This window comes from Ornithorhynchus anatinus, chromosome 7 (assembly GCF_004115215.2).
Source record: "Ornithorhynchus anatinus isolate Pmale09 chromosome 7, mOrnAna1.pri.v4, whole genome shotgun sequence".
Lineage (NCBI taxonomy): Eukaryota > Metazoa > Chordata > Mammalia > Monotremata > Ornithorhynchidae > Ornithorhynchus > Ornithorhynchus anatinus.
Window position 1 is genome coordinate 16,457,600 of NC_041734.1, and position 6,000 is coordinate 16,463,599.

Below are 6,000 nucleotides of genomic sequence, written 5' to 3' on the forward strand. Positions count from 1 at the left end.
GATGTGCTATGTGGACCCGGCTCTAATGCCGAGGCCTGTACTCTTTCCATTAGGCCACACTGCCTCCTCGCTGGTGTACAGCTTATCCCAAGGAGAACTGTTTGGGTCATATGCCACCAGAAGGCATCTAAAGCCAGGAAGGAGTTGTGCAGCCATGGGAAATGGCAGCATGTAATCCCTTACTCATCTCTCTCTGGAACTTGGCTGAAATCCTGTTAGATCTCTGATTCCATACCTATATACCTGAAAAATACCTCCAAATGATGCCACATTTCATGAAAGGAGGGGTGTGTTTGAAATGAGGCCAATTCTACATTATCTTGTCATCTAAGGAAAACTGTGAGGATTATTCATGATTTATTGAATACCAGGAGTGATTTACAAGGTTCAATATGGCCTACTGGAAAGATCTTGGACCTGGAAGTCAGAGGACCAGAGTTCTAATTCCAGCTCTACCAATTGCCTCTCAGGCAAGTCACTGAACTTCTCTGTGCCTCAGTTAACTCATCTACAAAATAGGGATTAAATCTTTCTCCCTCCAACTGAGACTGCAAGCTCCATGTAGGAAAGGGACTGTGTCCAACCTGGCAAACTTGTATCTTTCCCAGTGATTAGAAGCATGTTTGACACACAGTGAGCACTTAACAAGTACTAAAAAAGTTGCTCTTGTTCAAGTAAAATTTATTGCCATCTTTAACAATCGGTTTTCCCTTCTCTGATAAAGAGTAAATCCATGAATCCATGGAGAGGTCCCTGGATTATGCATGCACTTAACTGGACTTTAGAGCCAATTTGTCAATACACACATCCACAGGGGAGGATGAAGGTGAGAAGATGAGACCTTATTGAGGGAAGCCCAGTTGGAGAAGATATGATTTCAGAAGGTCTTTGACGATGGGAAAAGTAGTGGTCCTTCAGATTTGAAGGTGTAGAAGGTTTCGGTCAGGAAGGATGGTGTGAATAAGAGGTTGGGGGTGAGAGAAAGGAGAAGAGTCCCAGTGAGTAGGTGGAGAGGAGTGGTGCCTGTGAGCTAGGGTGGTGTGAGAGAGGAGCAAAGATAAGTACAGAGGATTAAGTGCCTTGAAGTGAAATCAATCAATCATATTTATTGAGGGCTTACTGTACTAAGCTGTACTAAGCACCTGGGGGAGTACAACACAATAAAGCAGACATATTCCCTGCCCACAATGAGCTTTCAGTCTAGAGAAGGAGGCAGATATTAGTATAAATAACTAAATTAATTATGCATATGTATTTAAGTGCTTTGGGGAAAGATCAGAAGTTTTTCTTGAGGTGGGAAGAATGGGCAACCATTGGAAGGTTTTGAGAAGATGGCCACAAAATGTTTTAGAAAAATTATCCAATCAGAGTAAATTAATAATAATAATAATAATATTGGTATTTGTTAAGCGCTATGTGCAGAACACTGTTCTAAGCGCTGGGGTAGATACAGGGTAATCAGGTCATCCCACGTGAGGCCCACAGTTAATCCCCATTTTACAGATGAGGTAACTGAGGCACAGAGAAGTTAAGTGACTTGCCCACAGTCACACAGCTGACAAGTGGCAGAGCCGGAAGTCGAACCCATGACCTCTGACTCTGAAACCCAGGCTCTTTCTACTGAGCCACGTTGCTTCCCCAAATTATGTACTGGAAAATGAAAAGAACAGGCAGGGAGGTCAGAAAGGAGACTGATGTAGGAAAGTTGGGATATAACAAGTGTTTGGAGGATACTACACACAGGTAAATCCCCAAAACAGTCAGGAAGTGCTGAAACTGGAAGCAGCAGTGGAATCTGACTTGTATAGAGTTGAAAACAGATCAATAAACTCATTATCTGTTGAATAAAATCTCTTCTGCCTAACCATTAGGGAAGAAACTTCAGGACTGATTACTGGATAGACAGGATGGCTAGTTTCTTGAAACGGGACATAAACCTTCCAGAAAAAAAGGTTGTAGAACTGGTAGTTCTTCAATGTCAGACGATTTGAGCCATTACAACTGATAATAGATTTATTCGGTGATTGCCCAAGCCAGAATTTAGTGTCTGGCTTGAAAGGATTAATTAGGGCTTTCTGCTGATTTTATTCCTCATAAGATATATGTTTGTGGCACTCATATTTGACAGTTCCACTACCTCCACCAGACTGAGAAGCAATTATACAGTAGATTGTCATCCTGAACCTTACTTGCGAAGTATTTTACACTGCAGTGCTTCAGTGGTGTGTCAACCTTCCAAATGGTTTGTGCCAATGATCAGTCTTTAATCAATCAGTGGTATTTATTGAGCACTTACTGTGTGCAGAGCACTTGAACTTAGTGCTTGGGAGAGTACAGTACAACAGAGATGGAACGCGACTACCATACTTACCTACAATGATTTTTCATAATACAATGAATTACCATTTGGCTGGCTAAATGGCGGAGCTCTCACCCACCTTGTCATCCTTATTTTATGGATACATACACATTATAGTGATAGTAATAATGGTATGTGTTAAGTGCTTGCTATGTGCCAGGTACAGTACTAAGCGCTGAGGTGGATACAAGCAAATTAGGTTGGACATAGTCCCTGTCCCACAGAGGGCTCACAGTCTTAATCCCCATTTTACAGATGAGATAAACTAGGCACAGAGAAGGCAAGAGTCTTGCCTGAGGCCACAAAACAGACAAGTGGCAGAGCTGGGATTCGAACTCATGACCTTCTGACTCCCAGGCCCGTGGTCTATCCACTATACCACGCTGATTCCCTAGTAATGTTATTACCACATTAGTAATGGTGGTATTTTGTTAAGTGCTTTCTATGTAAGTGCTGGGGTAGATGCAAAATAATCAGATTGGACACAGTCCCTTCCCTACATGGGACTCACAGCCTAAGGGAAGGAAGAACAGGTCAAGTGCTCATTTTACAGATGAGGAAACTGAAGCAGAGAGTAGCTTGCCCAAGGTTACACAGTAGGCAAGTGGCAAGGAGGGATTACAAATCAGGTCTCATTTTTGTGTTCTTTCCACTAACCTTTACTGCTTCTCATGCTATTTGTTTAAAGGGTGTCTGTGGATGTGCAATTTTCCTTTGGATTTAAAGATGGTAACACTAATAAGAGTCTATTGGTGCAAGTGGATTGTGGCTGAGATGATCCACTCTTGACTGATCCTCCATAGGTCACACAGCAGACAAGTGGCAGAGCGGGGATTAGAACTCCGGTGCTTCTGACTCCCAGGCCCGTGCTCCATCCACTAGACAAGGCTGCTTCTCCCCCAGCTCTGCCAATTCCTTGCTTTGTGACCTCGGGCTAATCAATTAACATTTCTATGCTTCAGTTAAAATGGTGATTAAGACTGTGATCCCCATGAGGGACATGGACAACGTCCAACCTGATTTAGCTTGTATCTACCCCAGTGCTTAGTTCAGTGCCTAGCACTTAATAAGGGCTTAACAAATACCATTTAAAAAAGACATAAGGTAACTTAATTCTAGTCTATAATTTTAATAATTAGGGCACTTATTAAGTGCTAATCATATGTGCAAAGTGCTGAGGTAGATACCAGACATCAGACAAGACAAAATGCCTGACCCATCCAGGGTTAACAATTTACCTTATCCCCATATTAAGCTCATTATGGGCAGGGAATGTACCTGCCAACTCTGTTGTACCGTACTCTCCCAAGCACTATTACAATGTTCTGCACACAGTATATGCTCAACCAAAACCATAGGTTGGTTGATTACAGATTAGAAAACTGAGGAACTTGGCAAAGTTCACTCCACAGACTAGTGACAGAGCCAGATCTAGAACTCAGGTCTTCTGACCCTCAGTCCAGTGTCCCTTTCCACTGGGCAACCGGGCCTCCCTATTAGGCTTTAGAAAAGATTGCTGATTAGACTCACTTAAAGACAGATGGGTTTGAGGCTTTGTCAATTCCAGATGTGAAATGGGAAGGATTACTGCCGATGGACCTGTTTTCCTAAATAATTCGGGGTATGAAGGACAAAAAGCCACCAGTAGGACTGGTAAATTACTTGGAGTCTTCCCTGTACTTAGTAAAAAGAATCATCTTCATCAAGCACACACCTGCTCAGTAGGCAAAGTAGATCCACATTGACTCATGGATCAAATTAAAATTTGACTTAAGGCTCACACTGACCTAGTGCCACTTCTAATTTTCCCTCATCTCCCTCTTTTCCACCAGCTCACTCCATTTATTCAACCTATGCAATGACCCCCTTAGTCCTCTCCTCCCAAGTTGCTTCTAATATTAACTTTATTGCCTGAGATGCTGTCTTTTTTGTGGTATTTGTTAAATGCTTACTATGTGCCAGGCACTGTTCTAAGCACTGAGGTAGATGCAAGCTAATCAGTTTGGATACTGTCCATGTCCCATATGGAGCTCACAGTTACTTCATTTTACAGCTGAGGTAACAACGGCACAGAGAAGTGAAGTGACCTAACTGAGGTCACACAGCAGGCAAGTGGCAGAGTCAAGATTAGAACCCAGTCCTTCTGACTGCCAGGTCTGTGCTCTAACCATTAGACCACACTGCTTCTCTAAGAGGCCAGGAAGTGGAGGGTCACTGTCAACTTCCCAGGATTAACCTAGGGGAAGCATCTTGACCTAATGGGCCTAGGTTTGGGAGAGGACCAGGATTCTAATCCTGGCTCTGCCACCTGCCTGCTGTGGGATTGGGGGCAAGTCACTTAACTTCTCTGTGTCTCAGTTTCCTCATCTGTAAAGTGAGGATTTAATACCTGTTCTCACTCCTACTTTGTCTGTGGGGAAGGGACTGTGTCCGAGCTGATTATCTTTTATTTACCACAGTGCTTGGTGCATAGTAAGTTCCTTACAAATACTAACATTATTATTACCAATTGCTTTGAGAACAACAGACACCTCTCCAGTTCCAATTTCCCAGATAGTCTAGAATGTCTGGATCCTATCTTGGTCAGAATGGGAAGCCCAGTGAAAATCTGGTCTAAACTGGCCTATCCATGCTGAGGTAGCCTCACAACTGATTTAGGGGAGGGCCACCCAGATGCGATGCCAAACTGATTCAAGTGACTTTTTTGCTCTCCTGAGTTGGCTTTAGAAGCCTAAACCCTAGGAACTTGTCTGCTGTGTGATCTTGGGCAAGTCACTTAACTTCTCTTTGCCTCAGTTATCTCATCAGTAAAATGGGGATTACGACTGTAAGCCCTAGGTGAGGTATGGACCTTGTCCAAGCTGTTTATTTTATATCTACCCAGTGTTTAGTACAGTGACTGGCACATTATAAGTTCTTAACAAATACCATAAAAAAAATTCTCCTGCCTCAGTGAGAAATGCCTTCAACCTTAGCCTCAGAATAAATGTTCCTGCTTTTAACCCGATTTGTAAGCAAGAACCCACAATTGTCTTGTATTGGGTGTGCTTAGCATCCACACCCAGTTAGGGCTTGAACACACCCAGGGTGTGAGGAGTCTGGCTTCCCAAAGCACACCCTGAGGTGAGTTAGCTTCTTGCTGGAAAATGTAGGCACCACATTTCCAAATCTAAAATGCAAGAACAGGAAGAATCATTTAATTGCCTGATCAAATGGTTCCTTCTGCCTATCCCTCCAAAACATTTTGGGACCACAGGAAGATTAACTTGAGAAGCAGTGGGGTCTAGTGGAAGGAGCACTGCTCTGGGTGTCAGAGGGTCTGGATTCTAGTCCCAAACTGCCACCTCCCTGCTTTGTGTCCTTGAGCAGGTCATTTAACTTCACTGTGCTTCAATTTCTTTATCTGTAAAAAGAGGGTTCAATAGCAGTTAATCCTCCTTCTTTTATTTGGCTCAGTGGAAAGAGCAGAGGTTTGGGAGTCAGAGGTCATGGGTTCTAATCCCGGCTCCGGCACTTGTCAGCTGTGTGACTTTGGGCAAGTAACTTAACTTCTCTGTACCTCAGTTACCTCATCTGTAAAATGGGGATTAAGACTGTGAGCCTCACGTGGGTCGACCTGATCACCTTGTATCCCCGCCCCC